General features: G+C 45.3%; 4 non-coding genes across 4 annotated transcripts; 1 reads left to right on the top strand and 3 right to left on the bottom strand.

Moving 5' to 3' along the window:
• The first annotated feature begins 3,644 nt into the window (after positions 1-3,644).
• trnas-aga (transfer RNA serine (anticodon AGA)) lies at positions 3,645-3,727 on the top strand. Its single transcript has one exon. It is a non-coding gene; the product is annotated as a tRNA-Ser (tRNA).
• Positions 3,728-7,689: 3,962 nt separating this feature from the next.
• On the bottom strand, positions 7,690-7,774 carry trnar-ucg (transfer RNA arginine (anticodon UCG)). The gene is given in 2 exon segments: positions 7,690-7,725; positions 7,739-7,774. It is a non-coding gene; the product is annotated as a tRNA-Arg (tRNA).
• Positions 7,775-10,495: 2,721 nt separating this feature from the next.
• Positions 10,496-10,567, bottom strand: trnad-guc (transfer RNA aspartic acid (anticodon GUC)). The gene has a single exon. It is a non-coding gene; the product is annotated as a tRNA-Asp (tRNA).
• Positions 10,568-22,398: 11,831 nt separating this feature from the next.
• trnas-uga (transfer RNA serine (anticodon UGA)) lies at positions 22,399-22,480 on the bottom strand. Its single transcript has one exon. It is a non-coding gene; the product is annotated as a tRNA-Ser (tRNA).
• Between the last annotated feature and the right edge of the window lie 817 nt (positions 22,481-23,297).

Genomic DNA, 23,297 nt, shown 5'->3' on the forward strand with positions numbered 1-23,297 from the left:
ACCAGTCATTGCGGCCTTGTTGAAAGTGAATGTGCCTGAGAACAGGAGGAAAGCAGATCATGGGCCAGGGATTTATTTTCTGTCAAAAGTAAAATAAACTTGTCATCAGCCAGTGTCTGGCTGAGAACTGGCGAGGGGAGGGGAGAGGGAGGGGAGGGGAGGGGGAGGGGAGGGGGTCTGCTTAAATAACATTCACATAAATATTTTCATGATCCATCTGTGTCTAATGGAAAATCTAGTTTGAAATTGTTGTCAGTGGAAAATTTGTTTAAATGAAAAAAAGGTGCCTGAAAACTAATCAATGAATTCTCAGTCAGAAACAATAGTAAAAAGGTGACTTCAAACTGTCCCGAAAAACGAGAGAAGCCAAGTTCAGTTTACAAACTGTCCGATGGACAGACCTGATGTCCGGTAACATCAGCAACGGAGGTAGTTCCGTAATTATAAGTGATTAAAATAACGGTTGTTGATCTTCCTGAGCGATGGTGGTATAGTGGTGAGTATAGCTACTTCCCAAGCAGTTGACCCGCGTTCTATTCCCAGCCATCGCATTGGTAATTTATTTATAACTTTATCCACTTCCTCCTGTGTTTTCAACCGAGTGGACAAAAACAGGGTGAACGCAACTTTTGACTATAATGAAAGACAATAGAGATTTTTCTTTTTCCTTTTTTTATAAAGAACAAAGAACAAAAACAACCCGGGAAACAGGCCCTTCGGCCCAACGAGCCCGCGCCGCCATCGCAACACCACCAGTCCCCCTCTCCACCCATGACCCTTCTCTATCGTTTTATGGCCATCCACCTTGAGGGAAACTAATTTAGGGACAATTTATTCCTGCCAATCAGCCTAACAGCACATCTTTGGGGTGTGGGAGGAAACCGGAGCACCCGGAGAAAACCCACGCAAGCACGGGGAGAATGCGCAAACTCCCACAGACACCACCCCAAATCCATGTATCTGCACAGCAATCAGTGATAGTCACTGAGATGTCGTCTTGCCCAGTTTCTGGTCCGGTTTAGGCACACACTAACGACATGAAGCACGAGGCCAATCTCGAACAACCAAGCAGCCCCAGTATGACCCATCGCGTGTATGCCCCTCGTTGGACACAAGGCGGACCGACTTAAAACCTGTGAATGAAAAGAAAAAAAAATGTTTTTGTACCATATCCATTTACCTTACCAGGGACGCCCCAATGCTAATGACCCTTGTTTAAAACAATCTCCTATATCCACCCATCTCCAACCCACTCATGTGCCTGTCTAAGTTACTCTTAAATGACTCTAGCGTGTTTGCCTCCACCACCTTACTTGGCAGAGCATTCCATACCCCCACTACCCTCTGTGTGAAAAACCTCCCTCTATTATCTGTGTTATACCTCTCCTCCCTCAATGGCCCCTGGTCCTATGTGTCTCTATTATAGGAAATAGCTTACCACTGTTTACTCTATCTATACCCTTCATAATCTTATATACCTCTATGAGATCCCCCCTCAGTTGGCGTCTTTCAAGGGAAAAGAGCCCCAATTTATTCAAACTTTCCTCATACCCCAGTCCTTCCATACCAGGCAACATCCTGGTAAACCTCCTCTGCACTCACTCCAGAGTATTCTGACGTGGAGACTCTCCACAGTCTCCACGTCCTTCCGGTAGTAAGGCGACCAGAACTGGACGCATTACTCTAAATGCGGCCTAACCAACGTTCCGTACAACTGCAACATTAGACTCCAGCTCTTATATTCTATACCCCTTCATATAAAGACTAACATACCATAGGCTTTCTTCACCACACTCTCCACTTGCACTGCCACCTTCAAAGACATGTGCACTTCCACCCCCAGGTCTCGTTGCGATTCTACACTCCTTACGGCCTTACCCTTTATCATATAACTCCCCCCTACATTATTCAGGCCAAAATGCATCACTTCACATTTACCTCGATTAAACTCCATGTATCTGCCCAATACACCAGCCTGTCAATATCCCGCTCCTCACTGCCCGCCAATCCAGCCATCTTGGTGTCATCAGCAAATTTGCTGATCACACCACCTCCTCCCTCTTCCAAATCATTTATACACACTACAAAGAGAAGAGGTCCCAGTACTGAGCCCTGCGACACACCACTAGTGACAGACCTCCAGCTAGAAAAGGACCCTTCCACTACTACTCTCTGACCCCTCTTTGCAAGCCAGTTCTCTAGCCATCTAGATACCTGGCCACGTCTCCCATGAGCTTTAATCTTCTCTACCAACCTACCATGAGGGACTTTGTCAAACGCCTTACTGAAATCCATCTCGACGACATCAACGGCTCGTCCTTTGTCGACCGTTTTTGTCATCTCCTCAAAAAATTCTACCAGATTTGTAAGGCAAGACTTCCCATTTACAAAGCCATGCTGCGTATCCCTAATCAGATCACAACGCTCTAAGTGCTCATACATCCTATCCCTAAGAATCCTTTCCATCAACTTGCCCACCACTGACGTTAAACTCACTGGCCTATAGTTACCCGGGCTATCCCTCCTACCCTTTTTAAACAACGGTACCACGTTCGCTATCCTCCAGTCCTCTGGGACCTCACCTGTGTCCAAAGAAGAGACAAAGATTCGCGTCAGAGGCCCAGCAATCTCATCCCTCGCCTCCCTAAGCAGCCTAGGATAAATGCAATCAGGCCCAGGAGATTTATCGGTTTTAATGCTACCTAAACACTTCTTCCCTCGTAATCGATAGATCTTTCAATTGGTCTACCTGTGAGGGATGGTAGCGGTAGTGTAATTTTTGAGTCAAGCCATCTGGGGCGGAAACCATGACAGAACCGTTAGTGTAACCTGAGGGGTTAAACGCTAAGACCAGCAGATGATGAAACACGCAGAAAAAGAAGAAAAAAAACATGAGACTGGCAGGCGCCCGGGGTCTTCAGCATAGCCTAAAAGAGATTTACACCATATAAAATAAATGTGTAAGCAATTTACGGGACAATGAAAAAGAGTTAGCTGAATTGATGAGAGGTAAAACGATTTAAGCCTTAAAAGGGGTGATTGGATTAGAGTTAATGGGATGTCAACAAGGGAGGAGATCACTCAGTAAAGAGATTAAGAAGTGGTAACCAATAAAGAAAGGAGGGCTGTCCTATTGTTATCTAGAAAAATGTATATAAACTATGATTGTGTAAAGCAAGGTGTGTGTACCCACGGGACGGCACCCTTTCTTGCAAGATCGAATAAACCGACAGTTAGCTGAACTCATCCGTGTATTTGATTCAAGGGGGGGAATCATAAAGTGAGTATCTGACCGTTTCTCACATACCGCTCCCTCGATGACCGGGCCAGACATCAATCCCCTCCCCTTCGTGAATACTGACGCAAAGTATTCATTCAGGATCTCCCCCATTCCCCCTGGCTCTCAGCACAATTCCCCTCATCTGTCCCTGAGGGGACCTATTCCCTAATTCGTTTCTAATGAAACATTACTGAGCTACAAAAACATGTCTTTGGCCTAGTAAGTGAGTTCTCCGTCAGAGACAAAGATACAAAAGTAGAGGAACAAATTTCAGCTCACACACTGAGCTCTGTACAATAACGGTGCCTGATGAAGTCAGTATGAACGCTACTGAGGTAATTCTATCAGCACAGCAAATTGCGGAGCTGCGGTGGCCGAGTGGTTAAGGCGTTGGATTAGAAAATCCAACGGGGTTTCCGCGCTCAGGTTCGAGTCCTGCTCGCGGCGATTATCTTGGAAACTGTTTGCTTCCGGCTGAGCCGGAGCTCCTTCTGGTATTTTGGTGCAAAGTATGTGGATCACCATCATGCTTTCAGCTCCATAGCCCCGGGCCGAGTGCAGGAAGGTGAGCTTGAAGAGGACACCTGGGTGCCCTCGGGCTGGCATGGACAAGATAAGCCGAATGATTCAGTGCTGTTCCCTTTCTCTGGTTCCATGAGGGAATCGATAGTAGTCATGATGTGGGTAAGCTTGCGAGTATATTATCAAATAAATAGGTTGGACTAAAACCTGGTGTTGTCAGACTTTTTACTGTTTTTCCATGAGGGAAATCAGAATGTGAGCAGATTGAAAAACAACAGCATCAGGAGCGCAAGGACAAAACAAGGTCTCATTTCAGAGGAAGATTCTTATGGAATGACACACAGAACATAAGAAATAAATTTCATCAGAATGCACTGAATGATCATTTCAAAATGCTGCTTGGATGATATGACATCGTGTTCATTCAAACACATTGCTGCAAGCTGGTCATTATTGGGCGTTAGGAACTCCTGGTTATAGCAGATTGGGAATGGAAGGAGCAGCTTCACATCTGCACATTGACAGGTCAAACTGTGTCTCAGATTGACAGCTCCCAGGACAGGTTTTCCTCTCCTCTCGCTCTGTGCTGTGGATTCTCGGGGATTAGTTGGAGTTTCCCAGCTCAGTAACTGTGAAAGCCTCTGAGGCCGGCGATGCTCACAGTGTCTGTTCCCCAGATTCAGGGGGCTGCAGCCAATCAGAGCCGTGCCTGGGTTAACCGAGAGCTGGTTGAAATGGTGATATTGTTCACAAGCTGAATTCTATTTGATCAGATGTAGATACAGATTGTGTGCACACAGTCACTAAACAACAAGATCCCGCCTTCATATAGAGTTGATGAGAGGGGATGGAGGGATAGAGTGAGTTAGAGCAGTGAGACACAGACCGCCAGATAATGTCTCAGTGACAGAAATCCTTGTAAATTCCGGCTTTATCCAGAGAGATTCTCTTGGAGAAACAGAAGCTGGAGTCTCAGTTCTCAGAAAAACATCAGGTAAGGCGATAAAGGAGCAGCGCTCCGAAAGCTACTGGTTTTGCTAACAAATATATCTGTTGGACTTTAACCTGGTGTTGTGAGACTTCTTATCACGAGGGCAGAATCAGTGGAGTTGAGATATCTCAGAGGATTGTTCGGCTGGAGATGACGAAAGGCAGGAAGAGCTGAGGACATGGAGGGATTTGGAAACACGGATAAGAATATTCAAACTGAGACATTGCTTAACCACGAGTCAGTGTTTGTCACTGAGCACAGGGTTGATGCATTTATATATTTGGAGTAAATTCTGTTTTAATGATGAGAAATCAGTTAGCAGCTTCCTGGACACAGCAGCAAAATAAATCGGATCAGAAGTGGATCACATGGTCCCTCAAGCCTGCTGCTCCATTCAATAGGGTTATACTATAGACTCATAAACCACAGAATCTTTACAATGCAGTAACAGCCCATTTGGTGTTACTGAAAGAACATTCTATCTAATCCCGCTCCCCCGCCTCACAGCCCCGAGACCTGACTTTGGTTCTGACTTTTGCTGATTTTGCACATTCTCCCCCGTGGGTTTCCTCTGGGTTCCCTGGTTTGCTCCCTGGTTGAAACATGTGCAGGTGAGGTGGATTGGCCATGTTAAATGTTGCTTTAGTTTCCAAAGATATGTACATTAGGCACTGAATCGCTGCAGTTTTGATACTTATCTTGAATATTTTCCCCTGGTTCTTGATGAACTCTTGACTGGAATATGAAAACCTCTATCTACCCTACAGTGCAGAATGTGGCCATTCGGCCCATTGCGTGTGCATTGATTCTCTGACCTATCCACACAACCTCACATATTTACCCTGTTAATCTTCCTAATCTAAACATACTGGGAGACATTCGGGGAAATTTAGCATGGTAAGTCCATCTCCCCTATCAATGGAGTGTGGGGGCAACCAGAGCACCCGGAGGAAAGCCAAGTGGGCGTAGAGAAAATGTGGAAAATACACACAGTCACTGAAGGCCAGAATTGAACCCGGCCCTTTTACTTTTCATTGTCTCTCTATAATCTTCCTACCAGAATGAATCACTTCACAATTCTCAGCTTTGAATTTCAGCTGCAACTTGTCCACTCATTCCGTCAACTTGTCTCTGTCCTTTTTACAGTTTTACACTATCCTCCTCAGAGTTCACAATGCTCCCAACTTTCACATCATCCACAAATTCTGAAATTGTGCCCTGCACACCATGATCTCGGTCACTAATATATCCTGGTGCATGTTCACAGTATCTACAGCTTGTGTGCAGATCAATGTGATTTACTGCAGTTTGAGGGTGAAAACAGAAAAGCGGAGCCAATGCAAATGCTTGTATATTCCACGGAAATGTTGCAGAATTGTTGTCAAGTCGTTTTGTTATCATCCTTAACAGAAAATAGCAGAGAATGGTTTCGATGCATCAACCTCTGAATGATCAGTCCAGCACAATTCCGCGGCGTCACTTTGCTCTGGTAAATCCAGCTCCCCGCTGCTGCCTATCAATGTAGCCATTCAGATATTCACTTCCACATTGTTGTTTAACTCCAGCACGAGTGTGAGGGAGCTTCAGTCTGGCCACACAATTCCACTGCAGAACACCAAGAATGCAATGGACAGAAAAGACACGCACAAAAGCAGCAAAAGCGACTGTTTGTAAATGAGTGACGACAGACAAAGGTTCCGGGAAACCAGCAGGACCCGGAATTGATCACTCACATGTTAAATTAGTTTCCTGTTGCAAATATATTCTTGTAAGCATATTTCCTGCTGTACAGCTGTCCTGCTTTGAACTATTTCCCAAAGATGTTCACTGTTGTTGTGTAAAGTGTTTCAGTGTTTGTAAATATATTTCCTGCTGTGCTTTATGATATAGAGGGTTACAGCATGGAAACAGGCCCTTCGGCCCAAAGTGTTCATGCTGCCCATTGTCTTTTTACCTCGGAGTTATTCCCAATTATCCGTGTTTTGCCAATATCTCTCCAGACCAATCTTACCCAGGTAACTGTCTCAAATGTTGGTGAGTGTTTTTTTTCTTTCTGCTGTTGTGAAATATGCTGCCCTGTTGTTGTGTTTCCGGCTCTGGAAATATTTTTTCTTCTTTTCTGTTCACATATCGCCTTCCCTTGCAAACGTGTTCCCTGTTGTGTAAAAAAGATTCTCCGTGAGGACTTCTTTTGTCTGTAAATTGTTGCATGTTGTGTTGAGATGTTCCCTCTTCTTGCGTAAGTTGACCGCGTGGCCTAATGGATAAGGCGTCTGACTTCAGTAATCCTGGTGATGATGGTATCAGAAGATTACAGGTTCGAGTCCTGTCGCGGTCGTTTTATGCAGAAATCTGGTAAAACTTCCGGCAAACTGAGATTTCCTTCTTCAGCTGAAAGGTCTGCATTTTCTTGCAAACATTGCGGGGCGCTTTCTCAGAATGTATTTCCTTGTTGTTTTGTCCATTACATTTTCTCACCTCATTATTTTAGCCTCCTCCGAGGAAATCTATCTTTTTTGCGTGATCTTAATAAATTATTGATGCCCCCGAATGGAGCAACAGGCTTTGTAGCAAATAGTTTAATAAAATTCTGTGGAGGAAGAGGTTTAATAACGAGCTGAGTGAAGTGTTTCTGATTACAGGGATGAAAGGTGATGTCACTGGGCTGGTGATCCAGAGGCCCGCGCTAATCTTTGGGGACACCGGAATTAAAGGAATACATGGAAAAATTAAAATCTGACTGGGATTCCCAGTCCTGTCAGACTGTATGGTTGCTTTCCGAGTTCTCAGAGATATTTTCTCTGCAATGAGTTCGCGGGAGGTAAACATTGCTTCGTCTTTCACTCGTTGTCGCCACCTTCATTGCAAAGAATTATCTTTAGGAAAAAAAAATGCAGGGCTCGTCCGGGATTTGAACCCGGGACCTCTCGCATTCTAATACAGCGCCGAAAGCGAGAATCATACCCCTAGACCAACGAGCCACCCACGGCAATACCTCCCCTGAACTTTTCAAAGTGTCCCAAAGTTAGGCAATTTTTTTGACCACTGAGAGATTTATTGAACAATGTTCCATTTCACTGTCTGTTTTGATGAAGTCATGATGTAGAGATGCCGGCGTTGGTTTGCGGTAAACACAGTAAGAAGTCTCACAACACCAGGTTAATGTCCAATCGGTTTATTTGATCGTAAACCCACAAGCTTTCGGGGTTTGCCCATTCATAAGAACATAAGAACATACGAAATCGGAGCAGGAGTAGGCCACCTAGCCCCTTGAGCCTGTCCCGCCATTCAATAAGATCATGGCTGACCTGTCGTGTCTCAGTTCCACATTCCCGCCCTCTCCACATAACCCTTAATCCCCTTGCCTATCAAAAACCTATCCACCCGCGTCTTAAATATATCTAGCGAGGCAGCCTCCACCACTTCAACGGGCAGAGAATTCCAGAGATTCACCACCCTTTGAGTGAAGAAGTTCCTCTTCAACTCCGTTCTAAACCGCCCCACTTTATCTTGAGGCTGTGGCCTTTAGTCTTACTGTCCTTTCTGAGCGGGAAGAGCCTCTCCACCTCTATTCTATCCATCCCATTCATCATCTTATACGTCTCAATGACATGTCCCCTCATTCTTCTAAACTCTAACGGGTACAAGCCTAGTTTATTCAGCCTCTCCTCATAGTTCAACCCCCTCAACTGCGGCATCAGCCTACTAAACCTCCTCTGCACTCCCTCCAAGGCTAAAATATCCTTGCGTCATCACCCGACAAAGGGGCAAACCCCGGAAGCATGTGAGTTTACGATCAAATAAATTGATTGGACTCTTACCTGGTGTTGTGAGACTTCTTACCGAGTCAAAGAAGGCAGAGGATCACACTGGAAGGATTTGTTTCTGAATAGAGGGCTGTGCCAAGTGGTGTTCCTCAGGGTTCAGTGCTGGGACCTTTGCTGTTTGTAATATATAAATTATTTGGCGGAAAATGTAACTGATTTGATTAGTAAGTTTGCAGACAACACAAACGATGGTGGATTTGTGGGTAGTGATGAGGGCCATCAGAGGATACAGCAGAATATAAATCAGTTGGAGACTTGGGCAGAGAGCTGGCCGATGGTATTTAATCCGGACAATGTGGGTTAATTCATTTTGGAATGTCTAATACAGATAGGAAATACATAGTAAATGACAGAACCCATAAGAGTATTGATAGCCAAAGGGATCTGAGTGGACAGGTCCACAGGTCTTTGAAATTGGCAATGCTGGTGGAGAAGGTAGTCAAGGAGGCACACGGCATTCTTGCATTCGTCGGCTGAGACATTGAGTTTAAAAATTGGCAAGTCATGTTGCTGCTTTATAGAACCTTACTGAGGCTGCACTTGGAATTTAGTGTTCAGTTCCGTCCGCCAAACTACCAGAAGAACGTGGAGGCTTTGGAGAGGGTGCAGAAAAGATTTACTAGGATGTTGCCTGCTAAGGATGGCATTAGCTATGAGGAGGGGTTCGAGAAACTTGTTTTGTCCTCACTGGAACGAAGGAGGTTGAGGGGCGACTTGCGAGAAGTCCACAAGATTACGAGAGGCATGGACAGAGTGGATAGTCAGAAGCTTTTTTTTTCCCCCTGGGTGAAAGAATCAGTCTCTAGGAGGCAAAGGTTTAAGGTGTGAGGGACAAGGTTTAAAGGAGATGTATGAGGGAAGGAGCGGTGGGTGCCTGGAACTCTTTGCCACGGATGTAGTGGAAATGGATACGGTAGTGACTTCTTAGCGGTGTATTGACAAATTCATGAATAAGATGGAAATAGAGGGATCTGGTCGCGGAATGGAAGGAGGGTTTAGATAAGTCGGGTAGCATGATCGATGCAGGCTTGGAAGGCCGAAGGGCCTGTTTCTGTGCTGTAATTTTCTTTGATCTTTGCTCACCCAGAGAAAATCTACGCAAACACGGGGAAACATGGAGACTCCACACAGACACTGAGTCAAACCGGGAATCAAACCCGGGTCCCTGGTGCTGTGAGGCAGCAGCAGCTTCCTATCCACCCTGTCCGTTTCTTATACACCTCAATCAGGTCTCCTCCCAGCCTTCACTGCTCTAAATAAAATAATCTGATCCAATCCAATCTCTCTTCATAGCTCAAATTCTCCATCCCAGTCTACGATCTGGTCCCTGGTAAATGGACACTGCACCCTCCACAGTGCAATCAAATCCTTACAGTAGTGATTTGACCAGAACTGCACACTGTCCTCCAGCGGTGGCCTCACCAAAATGTTGTCCAGCTCGAACTGAACCTTCCTGCTCTTACAATCATGCATTAATATTCCATTCCTCACGCTGCATGAATCTTCACAACTCACAAACTCAAAGGGATTTCCAATATTGGAAAACATTGGAGGTTTCCTTCGTATTTTCAGGGATTTGGAATCAGTGGATCATCCAAAAATAGAACTGAAAAATATGAAATCACAGCATTTATTGACATTGTGCTAATGTCAGGGTAATATTCAAGGTGTTGACTCCGTGGCGTCGCCACGTCAAAGGTGAGCCAAAATGCTGATGAATTGAACGAACGTTGATCTCGGGTCACGAAAAGTGTCGGTACAAATGTAAAGATTTCCATTTTCGAAAGTTTCAATTCTTGACAGTCTTTTATTTTTGCCGTTTTCAAAATGAGAGAACAACACAAGTACAATTTTACATAATAAAATTGCGATGAACTCCCCGTCGGGGAATTGAACCCCGGTCTCCCGCGTGACAGGCGGGGATACTAACCACTATACTAACGAGGAACTGACCCTGTAATTGACGAAACGAATTGTACACTTGCCATTTACACTTCCGGAACGACAACTCACTTCTGACGAGATCAGTTATTTTCCCCAATACGGAGAACCATTTAATGCAGCAAACAGCGGCTTCAACGCATTAATTAAGACTTTTGGATTAGCAGGAAAGAGAATGAGATGGATGCATGAAGAAAAAAAACACAAATCAGGTGGAGACAGAAAGGTGCGTTTCCCGTTCATATCAAACCGCATGTTCTTTTTAATTTTGGAGGAAAGACGGGGTGTCTTGAAGTCTGAACATTCTGGGCAATCTCAGCTGGTCTCTCGCCACAGATGATGTCAGACCTGCTGAGTTTTTCCAGCATTTTCATTTGTTGTTTCAGATTCCAGCATTGGCAGTATTTTGCTTTTATCTTGTCTCGAAATGTGTTTTTTTTCCCAAACGGCTGGAAGTTTCAAAGTGCTTTACAGCTGAGATACATTTCTTTCATTATATTGTCTTTTTATTGCCCGAGGTACAGGCGCAGATTGAGCAAATACATAAAGTACTGTATCTCTCATCGTTGTGAAATTCGTCATTTCAGGAACAATAAACTTTATCCACATCCAAGGACGGATGAATAATTGTTGCTTGAATCTGACGTGATTTGAACACAGAATCTTCTAATCTGGAGTCACAGGCCGTGGGCGGGGATTTCCCCTGGGCCAATCAGACACCGCGCGGAGCGGCAGCGAATGTCCCGCCAGTGGCTTCAGTCCCCGGGCCCGGATCCTGAGCCCGCGGCGGGGCTCCGGATGGGGGAAGGGTTTTGGGAGCGGGAATCCCGTCCCGCCCGGCTGGAAATGGGGCGGCCCGGTGGCACAGTGGTTCTCACCGCTGCCTCACAGCGCCAGGGAGCCGGGTTCGATTCCCGGTTTGGGTCACTGACTGTGGGGAGTTTGCACGGTCTCCCCGTGGGTTTCCTCCGGGATCCTCCCACAGCCCAAAGATGTGCGGGTTGGGTGGATTGGCCGGGCTAAATTGCCCCTTGTCGTTTCCAGGGGCACCAGCCAGGGTAAATGCATGGGATTATGGAGATAGGACTTGGGTGGGATTGTGGTTGGTGCAGACTCGATGGGCCGAATGATCGCCTTCTGCCCTGTGGATTCTATAAATCCGCAGCTTAGTCTTTCCAATGGCAGCTTCCTGTGTAAACATGTATTGCTGCAGTTCCCCAGTCTTTGTGCTGCAAACCTGGTGGAATCAGACCAAATCAGCACAGAAACTGGGATCTTCCTGTGCTTTGGGTGGGGCTCAGTGTCACACCGGGTTTTACAGCACCTCACTTTGCAGAGGCTGTGGTTAGATGCTGTGATCTTCCTGTCTTTTGGGGGTGGGCCTTGGTTACTCTAAGTGGATCTCCCTTATTGTTTGGTTCTAATTACAGCCTCTCTCTCTCTCACAGTCAGTCTGGGTGTTCCTGACTGAGCAGAATGGCCTGATCTCACCACACACATTGAGATGGAGGAGCTGCTGCTCGAGATGAAGATGATTGAGAATTCCAGCCTTCTCTACACTCATTTACTGAGGCCCAGCCCTTTATTCATCATCAGTTTTCCCCGGATGTCAGGGACATGAACATCTTCATCTGCTGTGTACACTGACCTGACAGTGGGAAGGTATTGGAGCAGGATGGTGCAGTCAACCATGTCAAAGGTGTGGACATTCAGCTGGGTAAGACTGCACTCACCTGGTTCCATTCTTATCTTTCTGATCATATACAGAATATCACCTGCAATGGTTTCTCTTCCCACTCCTGATCTGTTACCACCCAAATCGCCCTGGGATCTATCTTTGGCTCCCTCCTATTTTTCATCTACACCTTACCCTCAGTGACATTATCTGAAAGCACAGTGTTAGTTTTCACATGTATGCTGATAACACCCAGCTCAACCCCACCTCTCACAACCAATCCCCTGTTATTAAATTATTAAACTCCTTCTCCAACTTCTAACACTGGTTCAGCAGAGAATTCCCCCAATTAAAGATTTAGAAGACCAATGTTCCCTCAACAAATTCTGTTCCCAGTCACTGACTCCATCTCTCCCACTGGTTACTGTCCGAGGTTGAAACAAACCCTCATTCTTGGCACCTCATCAGACTCGGAAATGAGTTTCTGACCACATATCTGTTCCTTCACCAAGATCACCGATTTCCAGCTGTGTAACATCACACATTGTTTGTAATACCTCAACTCACCCGTACCTGAAACCCTCATCCACACTTTTGTTATCTCTAGACTTGACAATTCAAACACACTCCTGCCCAGCAGATTTCCTTCCCTAAAGGGCATTAGTAAACCAGATAGGGTTTTATCACAAGCAACAAATAGATTTTTCATTGCAGATTCATATTGAATTCACATTTCATCATCTGCCCTGTTGGGTTTTGAACCCAGGTTCCTAGAGCATTTCCAGAGTCTCTGGGTTACGAGCCCATGACACCACTGCCTCCCCTAATCAATGACATCACACATTTTGGCCTCAACTTCTTTCTGCATTCGCGATTTCCACAGATTCACCCCTCTCTGGTGAAGAAATTTCTCCTCACCTCAGTCCTAAACATTCATCCCTTATCCTTACACAAAGGATATCAGTAACATTCTTCCTGAATCTACCCTTTCCAGTCCTGTTAGAATTTTATAACTTCCTATGAGCCCCCTCTCAATCTTCTAAACTCCAGTGAACATAATCCTAACTGACTTCATCTTTCCTCATACGACACACTGGCCATCCCAGGAATTAACCTGGTGAACCTTCACTGCCCTCCCCCTGCAGCAAGGACATCCTTCCTCAGATAAGGACACCAATACTACACACAATACTCCAGGTGTGGCCTCATCATTGCCCTATACAACAGCAGTAAAACATCCCTATTCCTAGACAGAAATCCTCTCTCTCCCAAGGCCAACATACCATTTGCCATCTTTTTGTCTGCTGTATCTCTGCACTTACTTTCAGGGACTGAACAAAGAACAGTACAGCCCAGGAACAGACCCTCTTCCCACCCAGTCTGTGCTGACACAGATGCCTCTTGTAATGACTTCAATCAGGCCATTGAGGTTGGCCGATTGGAGCCGGAACTCCCTGATTAAGGATCCAATTGATGGCCCAATCAGGGAGTCTTTGCCTTGTACTTAATCGGGAGTGCCCGTTCCTCTGACACCCCCGGAGATAAACTGTTAGCGCTCTGTGTACTGCTGTTAGAGGTGTAAATAAAGGGGTTTTGGTGAAGGAACTTCTCCCTCTGCAGACTTATTACACCTCTCCAATCTAATATTTTCTTGCCTCGATGTGGTCCATATCCCTGGGTTCCTGCTGATTCATGGATCTATCCAGATGCCGCTTGAACGTTGTTACAGAATCTGCTCCCACTATTTCCTCCGGCAGTACGTTCCAGGCATTCCCCACTCTCTGTCTGAAAAACTTACCCCTTACATCTCCTTTAAACTTTCCCTCTCTCACTCTCACCTTTGTCCCGAGTATTTGATCCTTTGACCCTCGGGAAAAGACTCTGACAATCCGCTCTATCCAAGCCTGTCATAATCTTGTAAACCTCTCTCAGGTCCCCCCTGCTCCTCCGATGCTCCAAAGAAAACAATCCAAGTTTGTTCAACCTTTCTTTCTCGTCCATATCCTCCAAACCAGGCAACATCCTGGAAAATCTCTTCTGCACCCTTTCCAATGCATCAACATCCTTCTGGAAGTGTGGCACCCAGAATTATACACAACACTCCAAATGCACGCGAACCAAAGTCTTATACAGCTTCAACATGATTTTACTGACTGATGCACAAGAACATCTAGATCTTGCTGAGTATCCAGCTCTCTTAATTTACACCCATTCAAATAATAATCTGCCTTCCTATTTTTGCTACTGAAGTGGATAATGAAGTGATCACTGCATATTTATCCACATTATACTGCATCTGCCATGCAGATCCCACACACTCAGCCTGTCCAAATCAGACTGAAGGATCTCTGCATCCCCCTCACAGCTCACCCTCCCACCCAATATTGTATCATCTCCATATTTGGAGATTAAACATTTAGTTCCCGTGTCCAAACCATTAATATATAATATGAACAGTTGGGGTCCCAGCACAGATCCCTGTGGTACCCCACTAATCACTGCCTTCCAATTGGAAAAAGACCCATTTATGTCATCTCTTTCTTTCCTATCTGCTAACCAGCTTTCTATCCATCTCAAGATGCTACACACAATCCCATGTACTTTAACTTTACACAGTAGAAGGGCAGCACACTGGTTATCACTGCTGTGTCACAGCACCAGGGACCTGGGTTCGATTCCCGGCTTGGGTCACTGTCTGTGTGGAGCCTGCACATTCCCCCCGTGTCTGCATGGGTTTTCTCTCCGATTTCCTCCCACAATCTGAAAAGATGTGCTGCTTAGGTGCACTGGCCGTACTAAATTCTCCCTCAGTCTACCCGGACACACGGCAGAGTGTGGCTACTGGGGGATTTTCACAATAACTTCATTGCAGTGTTAATGTAAACCTACTTGTGACACTAATAATCAAACTTTAACCTTTAAAACATTATGTGAGATCCTGTCGAAAGCCTTCCGAAAGACTAAAAACAAATCCACAGGTTCTCCCTGGTCAACTCTAGTAGTTATATCCTCAAAGAATTCCAGTAGTTTTCTCAAGCATGATTTCCCTTTTGTAAATCCATGCTGACTTTATCTGATTATAACACTGCTTTCCAAACACTTGATAATGGACTCCAGCAACTGCCCTACGACTGACATTCGGCTCACTGCTCATTGGTTCCCTCTTTCCTCTCTACCTCTGTTTTTAGATACAGGGTTTAGATTAGTTACCTCTCTCTCCTGAAGGTGCTGACTCTGGCTGGGTTCAGTTCCACACTCACTGGTTCCTCTCTCTCTCTCCTGAAGGTGCTGACTCTGGCTGGGTTCAGTTCCACACTCACTGGTTCCTCTCTCTCTCTCCTGAAGGTGCTGACTCTGGCTGGGTTCAGTTCCACACTCACTGGTTCCTCACTCTCTCTCCTGAAGGTGCTGACTCTGGCTGGGTTCAGTTCCACACTCACTGGTTCCTCTCTCTCTCTCCTGAAGGTGCTGACTCTGGCTGGGTTCAGTTCCACACTCATTGGTTCCTCTCTCTCTCTCCTGAAGGTGCTGACTCTGGCTGGGTTCAGTTCCACACTCACTGGATCCTCTCTCTCCTGAAGGTGCTGACTCTGGCTGGGTTCAGTTCCACACTCACTGGTTCCTCTCTCTCTCTCTCCTGAAGGTGCTGACTCTGGCTGGGTTCAGTTCCACACTCACTGGTTCCTCTCTCTCTCTCTCTCCTGAAGGTGCTGACTCTGGCTGGGTTCAGTTCCACACTCACTGGTTCCTTTCTCTCTCTCCTGAAGGTGCTGACTCTGGCTGGGTTCAGTTCCACACTCACTGGTTCCTCTCTCTCTCTCCTGAAGGTGCTGACTCTGGCTGGGTTCAGTTCCACACTCACTGGTTCCTTTCCCTCTCTCCTGAAGGTGCTGACTCTGGCTGGGTTCAGTTCCACACTCACTGGTTCCTCTCTCTCTCCTGAAGGTGCTGACTCTGGCTGGGTTCAGTTCCACACTCACTGGTTCCTCTCTCTCTCTCCTGAAGGTGCTGACTCTGGCTGGGTTCAGTTCCACACTCACTGGTTCCTCTCTCTCTCTCTCCTGAAGGTGCTGACTCTGGCTGGGTTCAGTTCCACACTCACTGGTTCCTCTCCCTCTCTCCAGAAGGTGCTGACTCTGGCTGGGTTCAGTTCCACACTCACTGGTTCCTCTCTCTCTCTCCTGAAGGTGCTGACTCTGGCTGGGTTCAGTTCCACACTCACTGGTTCCTCTCTCTCTCCTGAAGGTGCTGACTCTGGCTGGGTTCAGTTCCACACTCACTGGTTCCTCTCTCTCTCCTGAAGGTGCTGACTCTGGCTGGGTTCAGTTCCACACTCACTGGTTCCTCTCTCTCTCTCCGGAAGGTGCTGACTCTGGCTGGGTTCAGTTCCACACTCACTGGTTCCTCTCTCTCTCTCCTGAAGGTGCTGACTCTGGCTGGGTTCAGTTCCACACTCACTGGTTCCTCTCTCTCTCCTGAAGGTGCTGACTCTGGCTGGGTTCAGTTCCACACTCACTGGTTCCTCTCTCTCTCCTGAAGGTGCTGACTCTGGCTGGGTTCAGTTCCACACTCACTGGTTCCCCTCTCTCTCCTGAAGGTGCTGACTCTGGCTGGGTTCAGTTCCACACTCACTGGTTCCTCTCTCTCTCCTGAAGGTGCTGACTCTGGCTGGGTTCAGTTCCACACTCACTGGTTCCCCTCTCTCTCCTGAAGGTGCTGACTCTGGCTGGGTTCAGTTCCACACTCACTGGTTCCTCTCTCTCTCTCCTGAAGGTGCTGACTCTGGCTGGGTTCAGTTCCACACTCACTGGTTCCTCTCTCTCTCCTGAAGGTGCTGACTCTGGCTGGGTTCAGTTCCACACTCACTGGTTCCTCTCTCTCTCTCCTGAAGGTGCTGACTCTGGCTGGGTTCAGTTCAGACACTGGAAATCAGAAATGAAACAGAAAAGAAAGCTCAGCAGATTGTTTCTCTCTGCAAACAGATGCTGCACAGAGTTAGTGTTTCAGGTCTGTGACCTTTCATCAGAACCTGAAAACATAGAAACTCGGAAGAGGAGGAGGCCACTCAGCCCATCGTGCTTGTTCCATCATTCAGTGTGATCATGGCTGATCCTCTATCTCAATTCCATATTCTCAGTTTTTCCCAATACCCCTTATACCAATCTTACCCAATGTAACTATCTAAATGCTTTTGAAAAGACAATATTGTAACCGCCTCTACTGCTACCTCAGACAGCTCGTTCCAAACACTCACCTCCTCTGGACCCTTTTGTGTTTCTCTCCTCTCACCTTAAACCTACACCCTCCACTTTAAGACTCCCTGAAATTGGGAAAAGATATTGACTATCTATCTCATCTATGGCCCTCATTCTTTTATAGACCTCTATAAGATTACCCCTAAGCCTCCTACACTCCAGGGAAAAAATCCCAGTCTATTCAGTTTCTCCTTATAACTTAAACCATCAAGTCCCAGTAGTATCCTAGTAAATCTTTTCTGAACTCTTTCTAGTTTAATAATATTCTGTCTATAATAGCGTGACCAGAACTGCACCAGGTATTCCTAGTGGGGCCTTAACATGACTTCAACATGATGTCCCAACTCCTATGTGAGGATAAATGGGCCAATACATTCCATTGCTATTCCTCCAGTTGTTAATGAAGTGAAAAAGTTGGTGTTTAATGAAATCTGCTGGAATGTAACAACACTGCAAAATCCTCAATTCTTGTTGTTTCAGCTCAACCAGCCCCTAGAAGCTTGGTAGATGGAAGTTCCTGATTGGTCTGAGGTTGGAGATGAAGAGGAGCCAATTCCCAACAACTTGCTGACAGACATCAACAGTCATCAGCTTTAGAGCGAGGAAATCCTGGAACAGGGCATTCCGAGTAACCAAGACCCTGGAACATCCCCGCTGCTGGAGAACAGAGAAGGTGTGAGGCAAGGCAGGATGTTCAAATGGTGGAAGATGGGACTGAATCATTGGTGGAGTCTCCTACTCTGGTTCTGACTCCTTCTGACATTGATGGACGGTTTGAAGTGGAGGAAATTAGTCAGGATGGAAGTGGTGACGAGATTCACAGTCACTCCCTCAGCTTAGAGAGCATTTTTAAGGCGATCTGTGCAGCGACTCCACTCTGGGGTGGATGTCAGATCAGCTCACCAGACAGCAGGAGGATTAAAGCACAGATGAGGCCATTCAGCCCCAACACTTCCTTAAACGCTCCGCTGTGCAGTTCAAAAACTGAAGGCTGGGATTCGAGCCACGTTACACAGGCGACTGGGAAAAGCACCATCGGATTAATCAGACCACTGGCCCACACTGGAAAGACTAAAAGCCCCGCAGAGGGACATCAACATGAATTTTCACTTTTAATGTTTCTTCTTTACTCTAAACAATATATTGTGTTTGTATAATTATCTTAAATGTTTCACATTAAAACAAATACTGGGAATATTTAGCATTGCTGGAGAAGTGTAACCGGGAACGATGTCCTGTTCATTCAGTTTGGGGAACACTTCCTGACAGAGGAAGATTGGGACATGACAGCTTCTCCCTATCAGCTCCTTCCAATTCCCTCCACAATCCTGAACACCTCGATCAAATCTCCTCTCAACCTTCTCTTCACCAAAGACCCAAATTCTCCAATCCACAGATTAAACTGAACTTCCCCATCCCTGCACCCGTGCCCAGAGATTTATTGCACCCTCTCTAATGCCTTCTCACACCTTCTAAACACTGCTGTCCAGATCAGAGTGCAATACTCCAACTGAGGCCAAACCAGGGTTTTATACAGGTTTCCCATAACTTGTTTGCTCTTGTAAGCTCTGTCACTACGTATAAAGCTCACAATCCCAAATACCTTAGTAACCACACTCTCAACCTGCCACCTAAACAGCAATTATTAGTGTCACATTTAACCACAGGTCCCTTGTTCCCGCATGCCTTTACAATTGTATCATTTCTTTCATATTGTCTCTCCCTTTTCTTCCCACTGAAATAAATCATTTCACACTTCTCTAAATTGGTCTTGTTTGACCAATCCACAAGCTGTCTCAGAAACTGTGAGTTTCAGCACTCCCCCCTCACAGTTCACAATGCTGCCATGTATTGTGTAATTCCCACAGTTTGAGTGTGTGCTCTGTACAGCATTGCCGATGTCTCTAATATGGATCAGGAAGAGCAGGATTCCGAACACCAACCCTCCTGGAATCCCACTTTAACCGAGCTCCATTCCAAATAAAAACATTTCCCACTGCTGTGTTTCCTGTCACTCAGTCAGCTTCCTATCCATGTTCTGCTGTCCCTTTTATTCTCTCAGCTCCAAATGTTCCCACAAGTTTGCTGTGTGTCCCTTTATTTATAAAATGCTTTTTGACAGTCCATGTTCACATTAACCACATTATCCTCATCAACCTTTTCTGTTACCTAAATCTCGAGCAAATTCATTAAACATAATTCACCTTTATGAATTACGAGTGGTTTCCTTAATTAATGCACATTAGCACAAGCGAGAGTTAATTTTATCTGCAGTTATTGTTTGGAGAATATTCCACATTGCTGAGGTTAAATTTATTGGACTTTAATTGGGTTCTCCTTTTCTGAAGAAGAGTGTTTACCATTTGCAGTTCTCCGGTTCTCTGGCATCATGAGCTCAGATAGGGAAGCCCCTGCAATTTCCACCCATATTTCCCTCAGTATCCATGGATCCGTCTCCTCCAGTCACAAGAACACAGTAAATAAGAGCAGACATTGACCACGAGGCTCATCAATAATATTCCCCCATTCAAGGGTGACACAGTGGTTAGCACTGCTCCTTCAGTGTCAGGGACCCGGGTTCAACTGCAGCCTCAGGTCACTATCTGTGTGGAGTTTGCACGTTCTCCCCTTGTCTGTGGAGATTAGATTTATTGGCCATGCTAAATTGACTCTTAGTGTCAGGGGATTTGCAGGGTAAATATGTGAGGTTATGGGAATAGGGCTTGGTGGGCCAAATGGCCTCTTTCTGCACTGTAGGGATTGTATGATTAATACAATTATGATTTATGTATCTTTATACAGTGCAAAGCACAGAGGCACAGCATTAAAACAACAGAACAACAAAACACAGAACAGCAACAGCATCAGACAATACAAAGAGAGAAATCACACAATATTTCTGACAAGTTTTCTAAAGGTCACTACATTTTCAGCATCAAAATCAGATAAAACATTTGAAATATCAACAATTCTATGTGGGGAGAACAAATTGTGAATATCATCACATGAACCAGATTTCTGTACTTTGTACTGACATCCACCAAAATACAATCGCTGTGAATAAAGCTTTTGAAGCTTAGGCAATAAGGCCATGTATCAATTTGATAATATTGAACTAAACCATAAATCAGCCTTCTCTACAGATTGCAATTCAAGAATCCTTAATCCCTCATAAGCTATTCCTCTCATGCCTTTCATTTTCCTGGTTACATATCTTTGCACTCTCTCTATGAGCTGAATATCTCTTTGAATGTATGGGTTCCAAAGTATGGGTGCAGTATTGAGATGTGGGCATACTCGCTTCTTATAGAGTTTCAGATCTTGGGTTGAACTCCAGTTTACTCCTCACTCCTTCGATTCCCTAAGAATCCAAAATTTGCCTATCTCAGCCTTAACTGCAATAGAATCCCTCCAGTGCAGATGGAGGCCATTTGGTCCATTGAGTCTGAACCAACTCTCTGAGATACCATCCCACCCAGAACCTGTCTCAGTAACCCCACATATTCATCCTGCTAATCCCCTTAACTGATACATTTTGGAAACAAAAGGCACCATGCAATACTCTGACAAGATACCACAAGGTAGGTTGTTGCATAAAGATTAAATCTCATGGGATCCAGGTGAGGCATCTTAATGGATACAAAATTGGGTTCTTGACAGAAGCCAGGGGATGGTTGTAGAGGATTGTTTTTCAAACTGGAATCCTGTGACCAGTGGTGTGCCTCAGGGATCAGTGCTGGTCCACTGTTATTTGTCATTTGTATTAATGATTTGGATGAGAATATAGGAGACATGGTTAGTAAGTTTGCAGATGACACCAAGGTTGGTGGCATAGTGGACAGTGAAGAAAGTTATCGCCAATTGCAACAGGATCTTGATCAATTGGGACAATGGGCTGATGAATGACAGATGGACTTTTATTTAAATAAATGTGAGGTGATGCATTTTGGTAGATTGAACCAGGGCAGGACTTACTCAGTTAATGGTAGGGCGTTGGGGAGAGTTACAGAACAAAGAGATCTAGGGGTACAGGTTCATAGCTCCTTGAAAGTGGAGTCACAGGTGGACAGAGTGGTGAAGAAGGCATTCGGCATGCTTGGTTTCATCGGTCAGAACATTGAATACAGGAGTTGGGACGTCTTGTTGAAGTCATGAAAAACATTGGTAAGGCCACACTTGGAATACTGTGTACAATTCTGTTCACTCTATTACAGAAAGGATATTATTAAACTAGAAAGCGAGCAGAAAAGATTTACCAGGATGCTACCAGGACTTGATGGTTTGAGTTATAGGGAGAGGCTGGATAGTCTCATTTTTGTCTCTGGAGGTAGGAGGCTGAGAGTTGGTCTTATAGAGATCTATAAAATAATGAGGGACGCAGATCAGCTAGATAGACAATATATTTTCCCAAAGGTAGGGGAGTCTAAAGGTAGAGGGCACAGATTTAAGGTGAGAGGGGAGAGAGAGAAAAGTGTCAGAAGGGCATTTTTTTTTCACGGAGTGGTGAGTGTCTGGAACAAGCTGCCAGATGTGGTAGTAGAGGCCGGTACAATTTTCTCTTTTAAAATGCATTTCGACAGTTACATGGGTAAGATGGGTTTAGAGGGATATGGGCCAAATGTGGGCAATTGGGATTAGCTTAGTGGTTTAAAAAGAAAGGGCGGCATGGACAAGTTGGGCCGAAGGGCCTGTTTCCATGTTGTAAACCTTTCTGACTCAGAGCCCATTCGGCCTAACTTGTCCATGCTAGCCCACGGACACACATGTGTTTCCAAGCTCACCTTCCTGCACCCGGCCTGGAGCCCTGCAGCTGAAAGATTGATCGTGATCGAAATACTTCATACCGGAAAATGAGTGTGTTTTTTGGTTGTCTGAAATATCGGAAGTAAACACTTCCTGATCATAACTGCTGCGAGCAGGGCTCGAACCTGCGCGGGAAAACCCCATTGGATTTCAAGTCCAACGCCTTAACCACTCGGCCATCGCAGCTGCACATTTATAAAACTGAGTAATGTTGATATTAACTTCATCAGGCACCGGGATTGTGCAGAGCACAGTGTGTGAGCTGAAATGTGTTTCTCTCCTTTTACTTTGTATCTTTGTCTCTGGCGGAGAACTCATTTATCAGGTCAGAGACTTGTTTTCCTGATTCAATATTTCTTCATTAGAAACGAATTACGTCCGAACAATAAATAATAACACGTCTATTTTATTTCTTAATTGTCAAATGTTGCGTTCCGTCTGTTTTTGTCCACTTGGTTTAAAACACAAGATGCTGCGGGTAAGAATCTAAATAAATTATCAATGCGACGGCCGGGAATCGAACACGGGTCAACTGCTTGGAAGGTAGCTATGCTCACCACTATACCACCATCGCTCACACCCCTCAAACAGCAACTATTTCAATCAGTTGTAATTATGGAAGCAGATTAGTTGTTGATTTCATCACACACCAGCTATATCCACAGCACAGTTTGTAAACTGAATCTGTTTTGTCTGTTTTTTTCTGGACAGTTTAAACCACCTGTTTTACTATTGTTTCTGACTGGGAAATCATTGTTTAGTTTTGAGGCCTGTTCTTTCAGTTAAACGACTGAAAGCAAATTGAAGCTGGATTTTCCATTAGAAACACGGTGATGATGAGAATCTTTGGTGAATTTTATTTTCGGATTCACATTTAATTAGCTATCGCATGTCACTTCTTACAATCTGTGATAATCAGGAGTTCCTAACGCCAAATAATGACCAGCTTGCAGCAGTGTGTTTGAATGAACACGATGTCACATCATCGAAGCAGCATTTTGAA

This window comes from Carcharhinus amblyrhynchos, unplaced genomic scaffold, assembly GCF_965287045.1.
Source record: "Carcharhinus amblyrhynchos unplaced genomic scaffold, sCarAmb.v2.hapA scaffold_42, whole genome shotgun sequence".
NCBI classification, from domain to species: Eukaryota; Metazoa; Chordata; class Chondrichthyes; order Carcharhiniformes; family Carcharhinidae; genus Carcharhinus; species Carcharhinus amblyrhynchos.